The sequence below is a fragment of the Physella acuta genome, unplaced genomic scaffold, assembly GCF_028476545.2.
Source record: "Physella acuta isolate Inbredline_101_S28 unplaced genomic scaffold, ASM2847654v3 ptg000863l, whole genome shotgun sequence".
Classification (NCBI taxonomy): domain Eukaryota; kingdom Metazoa; phylum Mollusca; class Gastropoda; family Physidae; genus Physella; species Physella acuta.
The window spans coordinates 300,333-324,494 of NW_026732380.1; the positions used below are offsets into that span (position 1 = coordinate 300,333).

A 24,162-nucleotide genomic window follows, 5' to 3' on the forward strand; every position below is an offset into this window, starting at 1 on the left:
ACTTTTGAAATTCGGCTTCATTAACATCACTGGAAATGTAATAGAGAAGAAACAAAGCGCGCTGTACAAAGTTGTTCTCAGTCACGAATCAATCAAATCTTCTAAACTAAAACGTCATTTGAAACGAGTCATTCGGAACATACCAAAAAATATATGGAGTTCTTTCGTCGGTAAGAAGCTAGTTGCAAACGCCAGAGACTTGATCGAACAGGAACTTTTCACCAGCATTAGTGCAAGCATCAAATGAAGTCGCGATAGAAAATGCCAACAAAAAAAACAAAAAAAACAATAAGAGAAAATCTCATCAAACGCTGCATGTACGTAAATGTTAAATGACACATTTTTATTGAAATTAAGCTTTCACCATTGTTTGCTTTTCAAGTTGATAAATCAACAGACGTGAGTTCTTGTTCTCAGTTACTGGTCTGTGTCTATATTCATGCGGATGATAGCAAAGAAGAGTTGCTCTTTTGTGAAGATAGCATGGAGAAAATAAATACCTTTTTTGAAACTGGATGATTAAAATGGGTTAGAACGGCTGTGTGGGTTTACGGATGGCGCGCCATCTATGTTTAGCTCAAAATCGGGCTTTCAGAAAACAGAAAAGATTTAGCTCCCTAACCACTGCTCTAACCAATCGACATCAAGAGTCCATTGCTAGTATGTCGTAAAATATATAAAATCTGGAGCTTTCAAAGAACTGAGCAAAAACATAAATATAGATCACGAGGTTCTGCTCTTCTACACTACAGTACGCTGGCTGTCAAACGAAATGTTGTTAATTGTGTTTTTGAATTGAAATCTGAAATCAAATTGTTCTTGGAAGTGCAAAGGAAACAAGACCTGTTGGTATACTTAAAACGACATAGAGTGGTTGGAGAGAGTATCTTATCTAGCAGATGTGTTCGAACATCAAGATAAGCTTAACCTGAAGCTTCACGGAAAATGAACGAATATTATAACTTTCCGTGATAATCTCGGGGCATTTTTATCAAAGCTGCAAAATCGGTAAAGAAAATAAATCTTTGAAATATTGTAAATTTGAGAAACTCTGCGGTGTGGTAGATGAATCTGATTGTGAGATAATTAAAATTTTGAAAGAAGCGATTTCTGGGCATCTTGAATCTCTTGAAAAGGAACTGCATCGCTATTTCTCTGAGTTGAAAAAAAGAAGAATCTGCATTGACGCATTACCCATTCTCTTCTTCCCTTGATGTTGCCAGCATTCCCGATGAATTACAAGATGAATTCTTTGATTTGCAGAATGATTCCGAGTAAGATGAAAAACTGCAGACACAATTTTGGTGTAGTATTCGCCATTCATACCAAAACGTAACATTGATTGACTTTTCGAGAATATATTTTCAACACTATTCTTCGATTAAAAACAAAATTAAGATAATTATAATGACATAGGTTGGCGTTAAAAAATAAATTAATTAAAAAGTTAACCACGAAGGTTTAGTGAGTAGTATGCAATTTTACTCATGCTATTAAAACAGTTATCTAGAGTAGTTCATATTGAAAGTCTACTAGAAAATGTTATTTTAGTGCTTATTAATTTCCATACTAATTTCGGCTTTTTAATTCTATGGGGGTCGCGGGTCACTTACTTTTTATAAAAGGGGGTCGCCACTCGAAAAAGGTTGGGAACCACTGGTCTAAAAGAATATAATCTCACTAATACAATAAATCTAGCTGCAATACAAAATATATTCAAAACAAAAATTTTAAAATATTTTATTCATTACCTCCTAAGCTGGGTCATACCACTATGTCTCATTCATCTAATTATATTTCCTTATGTATTGCAACTATGTAAATAGTATTTCCTAATTCCCAATTTGAAAAACCTTTAAATGTGAATTTAATGTGTGATACTAGCGACCCATGTTGAAAGTGACAGCTGTGTCTAGAAATCTTTTATAACCGTTAACAATCAAGTGATATTATTATTACCTTCTTAACATTTTGAAATACAAGGTATCTACATACTTATGTACTGACACACATACAAATCTACTCACACAACTACATCACGAGCAGTTATTGATGGAATTACTGAACAGCTGATGAACATGCGCACTCGAATAATAAACACACACTATACGATATATATATATATATATATATATATATATATATATATATATATATATGAGATACAAGTAAGTTGAATAAATAAATTACATATAGATGACAAAATCAAGTGAGCAGTGACTTGTTAAACTGAAGTAGTGACACAATCAAAAATATCTTCACACCTTACACCTTGAAAATAACGCTGAGTTTTCCGTGAGCATGGATATGTCTTTACAAAATTGCGTTTACAAAACCCTGTATACTAAACCACATTAACTGAACCAAGTAAAACAGGGGGTAACTTGCACAGGGGGTTAATGTCCGGGGAGGGGAGGGGGGGTAATTGATGGGGGGGGGGGGTGATGTCCTAGACCCGTGGAGTACAACTTGCACATGATGGCGTGAGAGAAAAATATTTTAGAGCGACATTTAATTTTTTTTTGCTTTGAACATTTTGTTGTTCACTCAGACCATCCGCCTTTACTCAGAGCATATGCAAACTTCTAGCTGTCCATAACGGCATCGACAACAGCCTGGATGCAGTGGCTGTTACATCACGTCATCACAACGTCATCACATCAACAACAAGCTTGATGAGAGGTTGTTTTTTTTCTGGTCGTGTTAAAGTTTCTTTAATTTCGCTGCTCAAGCACGTGTGAGCACGTGGGGGGGGGGGGGGGGGGCTTGGGACGCACGTGCATCGTGAGGTAACAAGTGCTTACGTCACGAGTGTCAAGTACGTCAGGGAGTCACGTGATTGTGACGTCATCGGGAATAAATTCCAATCAATACAGCTTTAACGTTGTGTGACATTCCCTAAAACCTGAGCTACGTTTGTTGTAGTTGTGGGGGGGGGAGGAGGGGTATGGCTGCTGAACAGTACACATGACTGACATACTGACATCACACACTGACTTTGACATAACACACTGACGTAGTGACATTACACACTGACATACTGACATCATACTGACATACTGACATCATACACTGACATAGTGACATCACACACTGACGTTACACACTGACACACTGACATGAAACACTGACAAAGTGACATCACACACTGACATAGTGACATCACACACTGACATAGTGACATTACACACTGACAAAGTGACATCACACACTGACATGAAACACTGACATAGTGACATCACACACTGACATAGTGACATCACACACTGACATAGTGACATCACACACTGACATAGTGACATCACACACTGACATAGTGACATTACACACTGACAAAGTAACATCACACACTGACATGAAACACTGACATAGTGACATCACACACTGACATAGTGACATCACACACTGACATAGTGACATCACACACTGACGTCACACACTGACATAGTGACATCACACACTGACATACTTACATCACATAGTGATATTAAACACTGACATAGTGACATGAATCAACAACCTGCAATGCCATACAGAAAAGATCAGAAACACCACCCACCTCTACACATAACTAAACTTAAAAGCACAGCTTATATTTAAAACAATAAAAAGCACCATTTTTGTTGAAAAACTCAATTGTAATAGATGGAGATGGAGTGAAAGTAGGATTTGAACCTACGACTTTAATAGACAATCCCCCATCTCTACTATAATAACAAGCAACTATTTTCAAAGTATACGTATACTTTACTTGTTTTATATATAATGTTTATTCTAATGTACATAATACAAGCAACTGATATCTCACAATTAATATGTTGTTGTTTTTTTCTTGTGTCTAACTCACTGTTTATTTAGTTTAGTTTAAATTAAACTTGTTTTTTGGTTCGTATCTCATTATTTTACTCAAGTTACATAACTCATTAACATGTGACTAATACACTGATGACTGGTTAGTAATTAATCAATTAATTAAACAAACACTAAACTAGTGTACGCAACCAAACGATAACCTTAATCACAAACATCAAATTAATCTTATCTAAACTTCACCAACATCTTCTGTAATTTATCTAAACTTTACCAGCCTTAGATTTAAATTATCAAAACGCATTTTACTTTCTCTCACAAAAATTGTTTAAATATTCAATGGCCGGCTTAATTAGATTTCGTAATTTCATCTCTTTTAACACGCCTCATATTTCTAATTAGTAAAAAAACACGTTTTTGTAATTAAAAAATGTTTTGCTATTTTTGTTATATATTTCAAGAAGCATTCATCTATTTTACGGAGATTTAATGAATGTAAAAGTTATTTTTTGACGGAGATTTACCTTGACTCATCTAGTGGTTTTGTTGTCTTACATAAGCAGTAGTTTTAAAGGTAGCTAAAAGCATGATTTTACTAATTTAATCTTCGCCCAGTAATTAAATGAACGAAACTCGAAACACCAGCTGTCATACACCTAACAGAGCCCTAATATAACCTGTCATACACCTAACAGAGCCCTAATATAACCTGTCATACACCTAACAGAGCCCTAATATAACCTGTCATACACCTAACAGAGCCACAAAGCCACCCGCCATAACCTGATAGAGCCCCAGTACTACCTGTCATACACCTGATAACGCCCCAGTACCACCCGTCATACACCTAAGAGCCCCAATACTACCTGTAATACACCTAACAGAGCCCCAATACCACCCGTCATACACCTAACAGAGCCCCAATACCATCCGTCATACACCTAACAGTGCCCCAATACCACCCGTCATACACCTAAGAGCCCCAATACTACCTGTAATACACCTAACAGAGCCCCAATACCACCTGTCATACACCTAACAGAGCCCCAATACCACCTGTCATAACCTAACAGAGCCCCAATACCACTCTTCATACACCTAATATAGCCCCACTATCTACTTTCTGATGTTCTATTTCTGGAACTTCACGCAACATACGACGGCTTATCTAGTGTACTCACACCATCAAAATGTCAACGTGTGTCTATTTATAGATTTATAGTTCACTTGATAATCCCGCACTTAACGCAGTCTCCCCCAACCCCCCCCCCCCCCCCTTCCCCACCCCCGCCCATCCTAAACACATTTACCAATCGATCATATACAAATATATATAAATGGAAACCAAATCCTACATAAGCTTAATTGTTATAACATTATTGATTACAATTTTGAAATGTATATCTTAATCTTTTTTATTTAAAAAACTACTTTAAAAATAGCTTACACGTATATGTAAGTGTTAGCAAAATGCACGCGTCCGTGAGTTTCAATGCAACCGGCGACCTGCGGTACCTTTTATGGAAAACAAGTGGACGATAAGTAAATTTGATGGGGACATTTATTTTTTTCTCAACATACTCAAGAATCCATCCAACCTGGTTTCGAACCCTGGCCAACAACGTGAAAAACAGAGCGAGTTTAGCTTGGACAGATTTAATCACACGTGCCTCCTTAAGGGTTAATTAAATTTTAATTATTTGCTTGACATTTTTAAGGAGTTTTAGCTTCAAACAATAAAAACTGAGGTTGGATAATCTCGCGTGCGTGACGGGGTATGCGAGAATTGGATTTAACACGGCTCCTGCGCATTGCTCTTGAACATGGGTCTTGAACACGGGTCTTTAACATGGGTCTTGAACGCGGGTCTTAAATACGGGTCTTAAACATGGGTCTTGAACACGGGTGTTAGACACGGGTCTTAACGCGGGTCTTAAACAAGGGTCTTAACACGGGTCTTAAACATGGCTCTTGAACGCGGGTCTTAGACACGGGTCTTAACGCGGGTCTTAAACAAGGGTCTTAAACAAGGGTCTTAACGCGGGTCTTAAACAAGGGTCTTAGCGTGGGTCTTAAACGCGGGTCTTAACGTGGGGTCTTAAATAAAGGTCTTAAGGCTCATCTTAAACATGGGTCTTTACGCGGGTCTTAAAAACGGGTCTTAAAAGTAGGTCTTAAACACGTGTTCGAACACGGGTCTTGAAAACTTGTAATTTCCCGTTTGTGTTGGATATGTTGCATGACAAGCTATGTGATGTTTCGTATGCCATGTTGTATGATCTGTTCAATGACTTGTATGATGTAAGAAATCATAAGCTGCATGACATTTCGAATGACCTGTATGGCAAGAATAATTTGTATGATGGCGTCTTATATGTTATATGACTGTACACCATGATCTATATCATATTGTATGACAGATAGCTCTACATATGCAGCAAAAAATAAAGTTAATCTGTGAAATCGATTGTTGTTCATAACTGTATTGCCCGCCGTGTATATACAAATACAATAGTTCATCGCAGTGGCGTAGCGAGGTCGGGTGTCACCCGGTGCGGCACTTAATGGTGTCACCCCCCCCCCCCCCCAGAGGCATAGAGACCCTTCCCAGGGACAAACTTTCAAACTTTCGATTTGCACCCCCCCCCCCTCGAGTTTTTCTCTATATATTTTGCTATTTTTTGCCTTGGTGTCACCCCCCTAAATGGTGTCACCCGGTGCGGTCCGCACCCCCCGCCCCCCCCCTCGCTACGCCCCTGGTTCATCGTTAAGTTCACCATACAATTTACCATACCGCACACATACGATAGTTCACCATTTAGTTCGCCACTACAACCTATCCTCTTGTCCTGTATAAGACGAGTTTTTAACCCAGAAAAATTATCTCAAAAGTCAGTGATTGTCTTATAGTGCTGGTATAGCCTAAAGCCCATACTATAATTTATAAAGAAAAGTCGGTGATTGTCTTATAGTGCTGGTATAGCCTAAAGCCCATACTATAATTTATAAAGAAAAGTCGGTGATTGTCTTATAGTGCTGGTATATCCCAAAGCCCATACTATATTTTATCAAGAAAAGTCGGTGATTGTCTTATAGTGCTGGTATATCCTAAATCCCATACTATATTTTATCCGGCAAAGTCAGTGATTGTCTTATAGGGCTGGTATATCCTAAATCCCATACTATATTTTATCCGGCAAAGTCAGTGATTGTCTTATAGGGCTGGTATATCCTAAATCCCATACTATATTTTATCCGGCAAAGTCAGTGATTGTCTTATAGGGCTGGTATATCCTAAATCCCATACTATATTTTATCAAGAAAAGTCAGCTATTGTCTTATATGGCTGGTATATCCTAAATCCCATACTATATTTTATCAAGTAAAGTCGGTGATTGTTGTATAGGTCAAATCATGCCGTAATATTCGTTGCCATTCTACATAATTTATGTGTATGTGTATTTTTATTTCTGACTACTTTTTTATTATAAAAAAACTTTAACTAGCTTAATAATCAATTAATGTCACTAGATCTGAGGTCCCCTCATACGAACTTTGAATTGCTTTCAACTACAACTTTAACAGTTTAACTTCCTTTCAACTAAAACCTTAACTGTTTAATTTCCTTTCAACTACAACTTTAACTGTTTAACTTCCTTTCAACTACAACTTTAACTTCCTTTCAACTACAACTTTAAATGTTTAACTTGCTTTCAACTAAAACCTTAACTGTTTAACATGTTTTCAATTACAACATTAACTGTTTAACTTCAAATTTAGGTGTGCAAGTTTTGATGGCCCGAACAGTAGTGTGAATTTTTAAACAAATAACCTAATTAACATGCTTACCAAAATCAAGACGATTTTAATACAAGTTTTATTAACACAAATAATTATCCATGTTCAAGTTTAGAGGGTTTTTAAAAAACTAGTCTCCGGAACTTGTCGTACTCCCGCCAGCAAAGATCTCCGGTAGTGAAACCGTTTATCGCGGAATAGTTAGCGACGAGCGCTAGCGCCGGTTCCCAGAAGGTTTAGACAATGATGCTGCAGATCGAATTCATCAATCAATTGACCACCATCAAAGCCGGGAGTCGGGACGGGTCGGGTCTCCAGCCACGCGGCGAGTCGCCCTCGTCACGTGAGATCTTGTCTGGCATCGTCTGCTGCCTCGCGAATTGGCGCGTGTGGGGTGGAACTCTCGTCTGCCACAAGTTTTGCTGCGACTCTAGAACTACACAGGTTAAGTCACCTTTCCCGTGGATTTTTAATTTCTTCTCACCATATGATTCAAACCTCAGAGTTAATTCTTCACGTGTAAATCAAACACACTCACACAAGTTTCAAACAATTTTCTTTGACATTTTCTTCCTAGTCTGAGCCGGTCCGCATACTTGAGTGACAGTTAGACGCTTTCGGTCTGACCAATCACAAAGCGACTATTTGAAAAGCGTGTATCGATTCGATAGAAAAGACGCGGCCTGAATTAATCATGGCCAAATTTCTTACACCGTGCCGCTGAATGCAACTCAAAAGGATTAAATTCTATTTACGGAACATTGATAAAATAAACATGAAGACCCAGGCTGCAGTAAATTTCAATGTAGGAACAGAACATTCCAGAAAGTAGCTTCAATGAACAGCCTATGTATACACAGTAAAACCACTATTTTCCTAAAATCGCCACAAAACGACCCTTAAAGTTCTAAACTGACAAATAAGGAGACATTTACTACCATGGGTATCAATTTAAACCCAACAAGTTCATTCTACAAACTTTAAAGCATGCAAACCATACAACTAAAACGTATTCTGTTATATGAGATAAAAATAGCCTGTATTACTCAAATTAGAAATTAATTTACATCAGCCTAATTTAAAGTGTAAATAAATAGCGATTAAAAAATACATAAATGGCGTTTATCTGGAGCCTTTTTTATGATGTCAAATTTTGTAATTTAGAGCAAGCCATAGCTGACAGTTGTAACATATCGAAACTTACCACTAAACCCCACTTTTATATCAAATAAAAAGTTACCACTAAAACCCACATATATATATATATATATATATATATATATATATATATATATATATATATATATATATATATATATATATGTATATATACATATATATATATATATATATATATGTATATGTATATATATATATATATATATATATATATATATATATATATATATATATATATATATAATTATATATATAATTATATATATATATATATATATATATATATATATATATATATATATATATATATATATAATTATATATATGTGTGTGTGTGTGTGTGTATGTATAATATGATAAATATATGAATGTAAATCAATTGTAGGTAAATTACACCGCAATTCATGCGCCTTTGAGGTGAACATTTTTACGTAACTAAATTAGCGTTGAAATATTTCTGCTAGAATTTTCCTAGCTTGACATTTTCATCTCGTCTACATAACTGGCTCCCTCGCACAGCTAATTGTAAACATTATTGACATACGCTGTTTTACGGTGTTACATACTGATACATATGTATGTTTTAGTTTAACGACTGTGTGAAACACGAGCATGTCCGTAGGTTCTATACCAGTAACAGATGGAATTAAAGACAGATTTAAGTTAACAGACAAATCCACTTCATAATATTTGGACCTCGATCAAGTGTTAAATGTAGGGTGTCAAAACAGATGAGATAAACACAGTTCAGACAAAACGAGATAAACACAGTTCGGACAAAATGAGATCAACAAAGTTCACACAAGATGAGATCAACACAGTTCACACAAAATGAGATCAACAAAGTTCACACAAGATGAGATAAACACAGTTCACACAAGATGAGATCAACAAAGTTCACACAAGATGAGATCAACAAAGTTCACACAAGATGAGATCAACAAAGTTCACACAAGATGAGATAAACACAGTTCACACAAGATGAGATCAACAAAGTTCACACAAGATGAGATCAACAAAGTTCACACAAGATGAGATCAACACAGTTCACACAAGATGAGATCAACAAAGTTCACACAAGATGAGATCAACACAGTTCACACAAGATGAGATCAACAAAGTTCACACAAAATGAGATCAACAAAGTTCACACAAGATGAGATCAACACAGTTCACACAAGATGAGATCAACACAGTTCACACAAAATGAGATAAACACAGTTCACATAAAAGTGAGATAAACACAGTTCACACAAAAATGAGATAAACACAGTTCACATAAAAGTGAGATAAAAACAGTTCACACATAAATGAGATAAACATAGTTCACACAAAAATATGATAATAAACATACCACATAAAAATGTAGGCTACAATCTGATTATAATCTAATTACTCACAAAAATTATCACACTGATGTTTTAGAAAGTTTGTTGTCAGTAATAGAAATGTATTTACCACCGTCTCCAGAGTTTCTTTCAGTCATCTTATGTTAATCATCTTGGTCAGCCAATTAAATGTCTTCTCTATATCTTACTTAAATGACATTTCGTCTTAAAATGTTGGATTAATATAAATAAATAGAAATAGATTACACTTAAATAAGGCAAAAAAATATTTTCAAGTTCAATGTATTTACCAATTTTTTAAATACTGATTCATAAAATATTAACATTCCTTTTTTAAAATACGAAACTGATGAAATATGTTTTTAATCGATGTCAACAAAAATGATTGGGCCCCTCTCACCACTTATGTACGATGCCATAATTTAACTTCCTTCTAAAAAATGTTTCATGCTGTTGTTGTAGCATTTTTAATTGAATTAAAATGCACTTTGAATTTTGTTGCTAATTCGGTTGCATAATAATAAAGGTGCAAAACAGTTAAATCTCGCTAAAATAAAGAATTTAACGAATTAGAGATTAGTACACCTTCTAGTGTCCTACCCTGGGCTCTCCCAGTATAGGGGAGTGAGCACTGGCATAGCTAGGGCAAAGCGGGTGGGCGGGCAGCACCGGGCGCCGACCCTAAGGGAGCGCCAAATGGGGTAGAAAAAATTAATAGTAATAGCTCATTTTTAGCTGAAGTATTGAATTACACGCAGTCAAAGTTTAGAAAGTAAACAAAAGGCTTTTCATTTTAACTGTTTTCTACAACAATTGTGTGACACCAAAACAAAATATGTTTTGAGATAGTGACTGGTAGAAAGCGCGACAAACATTTTCAACCGGGGGGGGGGGGGCATTAATTTAACCAACCTTGATAACTATAATATAAATGGGGGGGGGGGGGGGTGGCATAATTTTGCTAATTCGTCCCAGGGCGCCAGAATGGATGGCTACGACTCTGGGAGTTAGGTTGGTATTACAAGTCAGGTCTGTACAAGAATTTTGGTTAATGTTAAGTGTTACGATTAGCGTTAAAGTTAACACATATTATTAGTTTAATATTGTTTACTACCAGTAACCAAAAACTTTTTAAAATTCGATTCCCTTATTGTCAGTATCGATACTAGAATTAATGTAACAACACATGTTACCCGCAAAAACATGGATGTCATCACGACTTAGTTACAATTGTATTGGATTAGCCAACCACGTAGCTTCACAGATGACGTGCGTGAGATTTAGATAAATTTAATATAATTTTAAAAAATAAAGCGGGGAGTGATCTCCCCTAAACTTTCTCGAATATTTTAAGGTAATACTAAAAGGTTTGGCAACTCGAGTGCTGTCGTGATGTAGACAATTTTAAAAAATCAATTATCAAACACTTAAATGTTGTTTAAATAGAATAGAATCTCAAAAACAAAAAATAATTGCGCACCAAATGAACAACAAACAATGTGTGTCGGAACATTAGTACTTTTTAAAGAATATCTTGATTAATTTTCAAAGAGTTATTTAATCATCTAATTAAGTAACATTTTATGTCACAATACATTGTCTTCGAGTATTGACTTACATGAAAAGTTTAAAATAACAGTCCGGTAAAAGTGTTATACGTGTTAATTAAGAAATCGAAAAAAGGGTAAATTACTACTCCCGGGCACCGAAAATTACTCTAAATGTGTCAAATAACAGAAAATTAGATATTCTACATATATGTAAAATTTCGTTGATATAACTGAAATAGTACTCAAGATATAGACTTTTAAAAAAATAGAATAAGTTCCATTGCCGGTTACCGGCATTTTATGAAAAGTTGATACAGAACTGCAAATTTGATAAAGATCTAATACTTATATATGGAATTTCGCCTAGTTATCGTGTTCACAGATGTAAACACAGACACATATTGAGACATACAGACAAAATTGCAAAACTAAGTTTTTCAGATTCAAGGAGGTATAAAACGTCAAGATTTGTGAAAATCTCGACTTAAATTTTTTACACGATTACAATACGAGAAAGTAATTAAGGGGGCAATTTTAGATGTAACGTCGACAATGTAAATATAAGGGAATGTATTTTTTTTTACTTAGTAGAGGTCGCTATTACTATTAGTATTGAAAATATCACTTGCTAATGTCAGCAATAATCTGAGACCAAATCCTAACTAAAGTTCTATTATATTTATAGTCTTCATTTATAAATACCAACCAAAAGCAAATCAAAATTAGATACTGATGCAAAATTACACCGAAATTTAATGTACAAAAGTCCACCGTACCTTATCCAAAGAACTAATCCAGTGGTCCAGTAGCAAGTAACTTGAAGTTGATGCCATTGTTGTGGTAGTCAGCCCAGTCTCGACGTGCTATAGCAGCTCACTCGAGTACAAACCTGGTTGTGTTCATTGAGCAGGTCGACATGCGTGATTGTTTGCATGGTTGTGATGGGTGGGGGGATGGGGGAGGGAGGGCATGATTAGCACTGAGCGAGCAATTCTGAGGTAAATTTCTGCAATTATGTTGTCAATAGTGACATGAATTCTCAATTTCTGTGTTGTGATGCTTCTAGTTTATGGCGTAGGGTAAACAGATTTAGATGGCGTGTTGTAAACAAATGTATTCGAAGGATGCTTCTAAGCAAGGTTTGGATGGCGTGGTGTAAACAAAACTTTAGATTGCGTGGTGTAAACAAATGTTAACATGGCGTGATGTAAACAAATGTTTAGATGGCGTGGTGTTTATATACTGTTAACAAAACTTTAGATTGCGTGGTGTAGTGTAAACAAATTTAGATGGCGTGTTGTAAACAAATGTATTAGAATGATGGTTCTACGCAAAAGCTTGGATGGCGTGGTGTAAACAAAAGTTTAGATGCGTGGTGTAAACAAATGTTTAGATGGTGTGGTGTAAACAAGTTTGCCAACGCCTTTCCGTTATGTGCGATTAATGCGCCCCCCCCCCCCCCCCCAATCGGACTATAGTTTTTGTACTTTTGAGAGATGACAGTATTTAGAAGAAAGAGTCAGTGTACGAGTAACAGCGTCCAATTATTTCACTCAATCTGTACTGTACTTATGGAAGTACGATTACATGTTTGGTAATGCAATGGTAATCATCATTGAATTATTATTGTTTCAGAATACGTGCTAAGGTCCTCCCCGCCTGGATGTGTCCAGATGGCGCCACTAGTCCTCGCCTTTTGATCACAAGTGACGAATGAATGAACGGACATCACGTGATCTAACCCGATCGACATTTTTCCCCACTAAAGTGGTGTTTCACAAGTGCAGTCCAGGGGAAATAACAAGAAAAGTAACCACTGTAAAATTATTTTCAGTGAAGTCCCCTTGTTTTCCATAAATATATAGATCTAAGACTTTGGGGACGGAGTGGCCTAGCGGTAGAGAGCTGGATTGCTAACCCGTAAGTCTAGAGTTCGAATCCGGGCTCAAATCAGTAGACGATCCCTTAGTCTATCCAACTCAGATGGGTACCTAACTCACGTTAGGGAAAGTAAAGACGGCTGGGCATAGTGATGACCACACTCTCTCTTCATATGCGGAGGTAACAGAAACAAATGAACTCTACTTCACTTGCCCCATAGACGGTCAGGTTTTGAAAGAGAAAACTAACAGACTTGTTACTTAAGATACATTAATATAATCAATTTACAAGTCCTTTTTACATTAAGTCATAGGGTACCTATCAAACAAATCATTCAGAATAAAATTCTGACAAGTTGAACTTGAACATACTACTACCAGTAGGATTAGCAATAGAATAAATACCACAATATAAAGCCACTACCATTTGATTTTCAGAAAGCCCATACGCAGCATCATACTTGTAAACACACAATTGAGTATTAAAAGAAATCTCAAACCAAATGAAAATTTTAATAAGTTTTATTAAGTGTATATTAAACAACAATGTCAGTAAGAAGGAAAGTCATTGAAAAAGTAAGCATCTACTAAATAGCATTAGACTTAAGAGCACAGTAGTCCAGCACTCACACACAACAGACTTATAATGAAAGTAAGAGGAACATGTGGGTGGTTCATTCATTCCTACAATACAATGAGGATACATAAATGAACTCCTTGAGAACACAGGATGGAATTAGAGCAAATGTCATGGAATAAACTATGAACCTGATCCTGGAATAAACTACAGCCTACCAGAATCCTTCTAACGGAACTCAAGCAGTAGGGACACATTGATCAGAAGCCTCCGCTAAATCATTCAAAGTACAGACCAGTGGCTGTTTACAACTGACGCCTTTATTCACATCCAGGACAAATTGGTGGCTGATCACAAAGTGGCAAGGATGCAGCGGATTGGTCAACCTGAGCTTAATGGTTGGATGGGTTGCATGTGTTCTACCAACAACCCATCACATAATGGGAGACAAAATTGGACAATAGCTGATTGGTCAACTTGAGCTCAATGGTTGGAGGGGTTGCATATGTTCTACCAACTACCAATCACACAATGGGACAGACATTAGACAACTGTTGGTCCTTTTCTTTGGTCTAGATGAGTGCTTGGCACAACTGAATATAGAAATGTCTACTTAGTTGACCGAACACAATGCCTTTCATTTTTAAAATTGTCTATCCCAAACAAGCAGCATTCAGCAGTGTTGAAGATGGCAGCTTCAAGTTACAACTCAAGTGCTTGAAATCTGTAGAGTTCCTAGCCCAGTAGCTGTGGGACAGTCATTGTAGTGGAAGACTTAGATTTTGATTGGCTGGTGTCAAGGTTGATTGAATATCTCATTTCAGTCTGGAATAGTGAAATAAAAACATTTAAAAATATTACCCTATTTTATTTATAGGTGGGTAAGGAGACAAATGTTTGTATGATATTATAGGTGGGTAAGGAGACAAATGTTTGTATGATATTATAGGTGGGTAAGGAGACAAATGTTTGTATGATATTATATAGGTGGGTAAAGAGACAAAATGTTTGTATGATATTATAGGTGGGTAAGGAGAAAAATGTTTGTATGATATTATAGGTGGGTTAAGAGACAAATGTTTGTATGATATTATAGGTGGGTAAGGAGACAAATGTTTGTATGATATTATATAGGTGGGTAAAGAGACAAATGTTTGTATGAAATTATAGGTGGGTAAGGAGACAAATGTTTGTATGATATTATAGGTGGGTAAGGAGACAAATGTTTGTATGATATTATAGGTGGGTAAGGAGACAAATGTTTGTATGATATTATATAGGTGGTTAAAGAGACAAATGTTTGTATGATATTATAGGTGGGTAAGGAGACAAATGTTTGTATGATATTATATAGGTGGGTAAAGAGACAAATGTTTGTATGATATTATAGGTGGGTAAGGAGACAAATGTTTGTATGATATTATAGGTGGGTTAAGAGACAAATATTTGTATGATATTATATAGGTGGGTAAAGAGACAAATTATGTTTGTATGATATTATAGGTGGGTAAAGAGACAAATTTTGTTTGTATGATATTATAGGTGGGTAAGGAGACAAATGTTTGTATGATATTATAGGTGGGTAAAGAGACAAATTTTTGTATGATATTATATAGGTGGGTAAAGAGACAAATGTTTGTATGATATTATAGGTGGGTAAAGAGACAAAGTATGTTTGTATGATATTATATAGGTGGGTAAAGAGACATATGTTTGTATGAAATTATAGGTGGGTAAGGAGACAAATTATGTTTGTATGATATTATATAGGTGGGTAAAGAGACAAATGTTTGTATGAAATTATAGGTGGGTAAGGAGACAAATTATGTTTGTATGATATTATATAGGTGGGTAAAGAGACAAATGTTTGTATGATATTATAGGTGGGTAAGGAGACAAATGTTTGTATGATATTATAGGTGGGTAAAGAGACAAAGTATGTTTGTATGATATTATATAGGTGGTTAAAGAGACAAATGTTTGTATGATATTATAGGTGGGTAAAGAGACAAAGTATGTTTGTATGATATTATATAGGTGGGTAAAGAGACAAATGTTTGTATGAAATTATAGGTGGGTAAGGAGACAAATTATGTTTGTATGATATTATATAGGTGGGTAAAGAGACAAATGTTTGTATGATATTATAGGTGGGTAAGGAGACAAATGTTTGTATGATATTATAGGTGGGTAAAGAGACAAAGTATGTTTGTATGATATTATATAGGTGGTTAAAGAGACAAATGTTTGTATGATATTATAGGTGGGTAAAGAGACAAAGTATGTTTGTATGATATTATATAGGTGGGTAAAGAGACATGTTTGTATGAAATTATAGGTGGGTAAGGAGACAAATTATGTTTGTATGATATTATATAGGTGGGTAAAGAGACAAATGTTTGTAAGATATTATAGGTGGCTAAAGAGACAAAGTATGTTTGTATGATATTATATAGGTGGGTAAAGAGACAAATGTTTGTATGAAATTATAGGTGGGTAAGGAGACAAATTATGTTTGTATGATATTATATAGGTGGGTAAAGAGACAAATGTTTGTATGATATTATAGGTGGGTAAGGAGACAAATGTTTGTATGATATTATATAGGTGGTTAAAGAGACAAATGTTTGTATGATATTATAGGTGGGTAAAGAGACAAAGTATGTTTGTATGATATATAGGTGGGTAAAGAGACAAATGTTTGTATGATATTATATAGGTGGGTAAGGAGACAAATGTTTGTATGATATTATATAGGTGGTTAAAGAGACAAATGTTTGTATGGTATTATAGGTGGGTAAAGAGACAAATGTTTGTATGATATTATATAGGTGGGTAAAGAGACAAATGTTTGTATGATATTATAGGTGGGTAAGGAGACAGATGTTTGTATGATATTATAGGTGGGTCAAGAAACACTTGTTTGAACTGTCATCCAGTACTTTGAAGTGTCTGCTGGATTAAGAAGATTGTGATATGTTAACAGATAGAAAACTAAAGAAGTTTCTAATCTGATAAAGGTAAAAATAAGTCACTTAAAAAATAACCAGGGATTCAATAAAAATGTGAGAAAACGACTGGATAGGGGACATTCATTGGCTCCACACTACTTTACACGTTCACTATCGTGTTCCAGTGGATCCCCTCCCATGTGGAATCCCCGGCAAGATAGGGGCAGATATGCATTAGATATGCATTTCACATCGGCCAAGTTGGTGATAAAGAAACAGGTGCGGCTGTGGTGGCTTCGCGAATGGCATGACTCATCCGACTATCCCCACCTCAAAGAGAGATTACCTCGGCCCATGAGAACGGCCGACTTCTGGTGGAATCTATCGCGATTTCATCAAATCTTTATTTCGCGGGCCAGGGCGGACGGGTACTTGGAGGTGCATCCGTCCGCTCCAGACGGCAAAGTTACCACTCTCCACCGACTCTGCAAAGGCGAGCTTGAGACTGTCGCCCACATTTTATCATGCCCAATGATGGGACACGTTCCGGATCCTTCTGGACATTGGTTTGATCCCCCGCCCCCGTGACGCCACTTCATTCCGGCCTTCGTAGCTATGGTCATTCACTAGAGGCTTTGGTTTTTCACTAGAGGCTGGGTTTTCACTAGAGGCTGGGTTCTTCTCAAGGAAGTTCTACCTCAATTCAGTAGCTCTTCGAGAAGTTTTACAGGGCTCGCTGTCGCTCTCCGTCAGGTCATCTTCGGCCGACCCGACGTCGTCGACAGTAACAGTTGATTACCTTTATTTTATTCGGACTTGCTATCGCTCTCCGTCTGACCAGCGTCGGCCGATCTGACATCGTCGATAATAACAATTGATTACCTTTCGTGCCTCGGTGCGCATCGATTTCATCTTTGGTGCAGGAAGGAGCTGGTTGTTGACGGGATGGGGTTCGGATCACCTACCCATCTTGACAGTTTTTTCTTTTCCTTCTTCCCGATCTGCCCGCTCGGACTTGGCGTCCCCGGTTTGCAAATTTATCTACAAAAGGGCCAACTGGGCGGCCTTCTCGGCCGAGTGCGACAGGTCCCTCGAGGGATTTTCCACCTTACGCGGCACTGTGGATGATTTGGCGAGGGATTTGACAGCCATCATCCGTCGCTCTGCCCGCCTGCACATCCCGCGGGTCGTGTGTCGGGGTCCGCCCAAGTCAGACCAACCTTGGTCCCGCACACTCACCCGTCTCAAGAATCGACGGAATGCCCTGAGACTCGGCATGGGGCGACGGGCCACCCCCCGGCAAACCACTCTGTACAGAAGCTTGTCCCGAGAACTGACCACAGAAATCAAACGGCTCAAGAGGCGAACCTGGTCCGAGACAACCTCTTCGTTGGATCCCCGTCGCAAGAGTCAGGGGCTTTACCGACTTATGAGGACATTGCAGGGTGACAGCGAGACCCCCCTGGAAAACGCCCCTCTGCGAGGCTCTCACGGACTTGTCTTTACAGATTTTGGACGGGCTCAATTTTTAAATCGCCGTCTGTGCCAGATCGGTCGCGATATTCCAAGGACACCAGACAGGGACCACCTGCATCGTGAGAGGCTCGCCACAGAAGGAGCTAAAGCGAAACGTCACAATCAATCGCTGTTCTCGAAGCCGTTTACTCTACACGAGCTTGAAGATGCCATTCGCCGTACTACTCCCGGTCGCTCGCCGGGTGCCGACGGAGTATCGTATGAAATGTTTAAACATTTGTCCGCCGTCTCCCTGCGAGCTGTTCTTGCCCTCGTTAACAAGACCTGGAGGGACGGTGAGGTCTCAGAAGCCTGGCGGGAGGCCGTTGTCACCCTCATACCGAAGAGAGGCAAGGATCCCCAGGACATTAGCGGTTACCGACCAATCTCTATCACCTCCTGTCTGTCAAAGATTGCCGAGAGGATGGTCAACTCCCGGCTGAACTTTCACCTCGAGTCGGCTCGAAAGCTTTCCCCGTACCAGTTTGGCTTTCGCTCCGGGCGCCAGGCGATCGATCCGGTCTTTAGGCTCGTGCAGCACGTCCGGGAAGCTTTTGTCGCTAAGCACAACACCGGTGCCGTGTTTTTCGATTTGGCCAACGCCTATGACCGGGTCGATCCGTCTCTCTTGCTATTGAAGCTACTTCACAAAGGGGTCGGAGGACAACTTTATTATTGGCTTAGGAGTTTCCTTTTGCATCGGAGACTTCGTACTAGTTTTCACTCGGCCGTTTCGCACCGTCGACTCATTAAGCTCGGGGTCCCCCAAGGTCCCCCGCTTTCCTGTTCACTGTTCAACGTGTTCATCGACGATATTGTTCAGGGATTGGGCTCCAAGGCGAGCCTTTACGCCGATGACCTGGTGATTTACCACTCTGCCAAGGGGACCGCCGAGATCGAGAACGTGCTTCGTCGGGACGTAGACGCCGTCTTGGCATATTGCCGTCGTTGGCAGTTGAAAGTCAACGCGACCAAGACGTGTTAACATGTGTTTTCCCTCTCCGTCACCGGAAATAACCTGAACCTGAACTTGGACGTTGACGGTGTGCCCATCCCTCTCGATGAGCACCCCAAGTATCTGGGGGTCACCCTCGATAGGAAACTACTTTTTTCTTTCCACGTCAGGGAGCTCGCCGCCCTTTTCGATATGCGTGCACGCACTTTGTTCTATCGTCTCGCGTCCACCACCTGGGGAGCTTCGGCGGAGACTTTACGGACAGTGTACCTTGCCATGGTACGATCGATGTGATGTATTTGTTTATATAAAGTGTGTGTGAGAGTGGCCTCCCCTTGTAGTGGTGTGCAAGCGGGAGAAGAAGTGTGTGAACTGTGTGTGTCAGCGGTGTGTGGTGTAGAGCGAGTGAAGTAGGGAATGTTTTTGGTTACCATGTTCAGTGTTCCCTGTAGAAGTTGAAAATTATATTGGATTATTACATTTGAACTGTGTTTTAAATTGTGTTATACCTTGTTCCACTATGAAATGGAAAGCTAAGCATAACAAGTGGGGGCTCGTCCGGGATTTGAAACAACAAGATTTTTGACAAGTTTCGACCCCTAGATAAAAAGAAAATGGCAGAGAGAAAGCGGACGGTCAGCGTCAGAAAGAAAATAGATGACGAGATACAAGTAAAACTGAAACAGATGGAAATTGATGCACAGAGGGAACTGGAAAGGATGAGAATAGCGAAAGAGTTGGAAATGAAGGATAGAGAACTGAAAGAAAAAGAAATAGAGAAAGAAATAAAACAAATTGAGGCCGATAAGGAAATACAGTTGGCAAGGCTAGAGAGAGAATGTAATTCACAAAGGGAAGATAATCAGAATTTCGAGGCAGTTAAATATGCCAAATTAGTCCCCAAGTTTGAAGAAAAAAATATTGACCAATATTTTACGCAATTCGAAATAACAGCGTACAATTATAACTTCCCAGAACAATGCTGGCCAATGATGATACAACCGGCACTAACTGGGAGAGCCGCTGAGGTGTTCACCTCGCTGACCCGAGAACAACAAAGGGACTATCACTTGGTGAAATCCTTGATTTTGAAAGCCTACGAATTGGTGCCTGAGGCGTATCGACGAAGGTTTCGCGACTTGAAGAAACAGGAACAAACACATGTAGAATTCGTAAGAGAAAAAGAGCGACTGCTAGAAAAATGGATCACATCCAAAGAGGTGGGTACCAGTTTTGAAAAATTAAAAAATCTAATATTAATGGAAGAATTCCAAAGCTGCGTGCGGCAAGATGTCCGCACTCACATAGCGGACCGAAGAGAAGATGATGTGCACAAAGCGGCAGTGTTGGCGGATGACTATCTCATCACGCATCAATTCGCCGAAATGACATCAGTCAGAGAACTAGATGATAGAAGAAAGGAAAGTGACATAGAGATGTCACCAAGAGGTCAAACCTCTTGGAGAAGTGAGGATTAAAACCATGCTAACTGGCTCTCCGGTATTGGTAACCCCAGATTTTAAACGTCAATTCCGAATAGCTGTGGACGCCAGCGATTCCGGTGTCGGAGCTGTCATATCCCAGTTAGACGAAGAAGAAGTGGAGCATCCGATTTGTTATTTCTCGAAGAAATTTAATAAGCACCAAGCCAATTATTCAACGGTTGAAAAAGAATGTTTGGGCATAATCCTGGCGTTGCAGCAATGGGATTTTTATGTCAGTTGTTCGGCTCAACCAATCCTGGTGTTAACGGACCACAACCCCCTGACATTCCTCAACAAGATGAGCACAAAAAACCAGAGGTTACTCCGGTGGAGTTTATTTTTACAAGAATACCAATTGGACATTAAGCACATAAAGGGGCTACACAATGTCGTGGCTGATGCCTTGTCTCGGTGTTAAATGTTCTGATGAATTGTATTAAAAATTTTGCAGTATATGTTAAATAGTTGTGCAAGATACACCTTAGAAGTGCTGTCTTGTAGGTAGTTCTTGGTTTGACGGAGAGAAGCCAAAAAGGAAACGCAGGCTAAAACAATACCTAAGAGAGTTGGATGGCCTACTATTCCAAAATTAGAATGAGATACGAAGCTGTAGTATAGGAATAGCTTCTAGCTTTCAGTTATCATCATGTAATAGATTTCTTCAACATTTCTCATTTCATATAACCCCGGAAAGGGTAACTACTGTAAAAAGATTTCACCAAATGAAAAGAAGAAATCTATTTTTTTTAAGGGGGGAGGTGTGATGTATTTGTTTATATAAAGTGTGTGTGAGAGTGGCCTCCCCTTGTAGTGGTGTGCAAGCGGGAGAAGAAGTGTGTGAACTGTGTGTGTCAGCGGTGTGTGGTGTAGAGCGAGTGAAGTAGGGAATGTTTTTGGTTACCATGTTCAGTGTTCCCTGTAGAAGTTGAAAATTATATTGGATTATTACATTTGAACTGTGTTTTAAATTGTGTTATACCTTGTTCCACTATGAAATGGAAAGCTAAGCATAACAATCGATTTTTCATTACTCTGCCCCTGTTTTGCTTTTGGCGGCTGACCGCACTCTGCAAGAACTCTACATCAGGCATCGTCGTGCACTGCGTTTCATAAGCGGACTCTTGAGGAATTCCTCCAATATTATGATTTCTGTCATGGTCGACGTGGAGCCTTTAATCTTTAACCTCCAGGCCGCTCTCATGACCAGCTGTGAGAGGTATCGGCGCATGCCGTTGCACGACCCCATGCGGCAGATGTTGGAGCGCTACTTGGCCATTCGTCCCACTCTGACCAGATTACTCAAGAAAAGCCCTTTGGAGATGGCCGGTTCCCTGTTGGACAAGATCGACCTCGTGCTACTGCCGGGAAAGGTCCGTCCTCTCGTTTTCACACCGTTTTACGCACCACACGTCCTGAGGAAATGGCCCGCCGTCCATCTAAGTCTCTCGGACATTCCGCCAGCGGCCGCAGCCGGGGAAGTGAAAGACGCCTTCCGTCGTCTCACGGCGACCTATCGAGAACAGTCGCTGCTCGTTTTTACAGATGGATCCACCACCGGCACAGACTCGATCCTGTCGGGCTTTGGTTATTTGATTGAAAGACAGTCCCAGACAGCTGCCGTCTCCTACCGATTCGAAGAGTCGGGTCCCGTGTTTGGGAGTATTTTTATGGCCGAGCAAACAGCCATTTTCCAGGCTCTCTCTAAGATTCTGAGAGCTTTCCATGCTGGCGAACTGGGTCCGTGTCCAGTCTACGTTCACTCGGACTCCCTATCCACACTCCGGGCCCTACTCAATCACTATTACCGAGCAGATGACTGGATCGGGGATATTGGTCGCCTTTCTGCGACTCTCCATGAGAAGGGATTCCCCGTCCAGTTTCAGTGGATCCCATCCCACTCTGGGATTTCCGGCAATGACACGGCCGACCACTTGGCGAAGAACGGAGCGGGCATGCACTACGCCATCGAAGCCCCGCCCGTTACCCTCTCTTCAGCCAAGCTTATTGTAAGGAAGCAGGTGAGACAGTGGTGGCTGCGTGAGTGGCACGGCTCTTCAGATGCGCCCTTCCTTAAGGAAAAGCTTCCACGACCCATGAGGACGGCTGATGCGTGGTGGAGCCTGACGCGCTTTCACCAGATCGTGATTTCTCGAGCAAGGGCAGACGGCTACCTGGAGAACCATCCGTCAGCCCCTGATGGCAAGGTTACCACCCCATGCCGACTATGCAGACGTGATTTGGAGACCATCACGCATGTTCTTTCATGTCGCATGCTTGAACATATGCGGGACACTCTATTTGGCTGCACCGGGCCCATACCTCCCGGCCAACTGTGGGGCAGAGGCAACGCACGAGCTGCCCGTCTTCGCAAGATCGGGCACTATCTGAGGACATTTCTGCGAGAGGTCCACAAAGCAGACAAACTGAGGGATGGCTTTGAACGCTTGTTCATTCGTACACTTACGCCAGGTTTCTCTATGTTTTGAGAGCCGGCCCAAAGTTACTCATGACTTTTTGCTTTATTTATTTAGAATTTCTTTCGTGTTGGTATTACCGTTTTATTTCAGGTTTCCTTCCCGCACCAAACTGCCAGAGCCTTGTCCCGAAAATTGCCTTGTCCCGAAAATAGTAGGTGACGTAAAAACCCTAGCTGCGCTTAGTTCGGACCGAACACTCGAGCAAATGTCAGGTCCTTAACCCTGCAACCACGGGAAGGTGGCAACTTAAGGAGAAACAAAGTCACCCCCTCCCGCCCTGAGGACTATGCAGGTGGTCTTACACAGAGAGTTATAGGGGTGTAAAATTAGGACATATGCCTGATGAAAATTAAAATCAGGATTTCACAACTGCTATAGAACATGAAATCAATTTAACATCTGAGCGGCCAATAAAGCTACAACCCTACAATGTACCATTACATTATAGAGAACGGGTACAAGCCGAAATCAAAGAGTTATTGAAATCCGGTATAATTGAACCGTCTGACTCCCCATATGCTGCACTTATCGTTTTGGTGAAGAAGAAAAATGACGAGATCAGGTTGTGTCACAATACCGGACGCAGAGCCTATGCCAAACCAGGAGGAACTGTTTATTAAAATAGCACAGGCAAAAA

The 24,162-nt window shown here is 39.4% G+C and overlaps 1 protein-coding gene across 1 annotated transcript in view; it reads right to left on the reverse strand.

Moving 5' to 3' along the window:
- LOC131952280 (vesicular glutamate transporter 2-like) overlaps nt 1–7,908 on the reverse strand; it is a 189,983-nt gene extending 182,075 nt beyond the window's left edge. The window contains exon 1 of the mRNA XM_059314882.1: nt 7,660–7,908. The gene's annotated coding sequence lies outside the window, so the exon portion shown is untranslated. The remainder of the gene's footprint in view (nt 1–7,659) is intronic.
- Between the last annotated feature and the right edge of the window lie 16,254 nt (nt 7,909–24,162).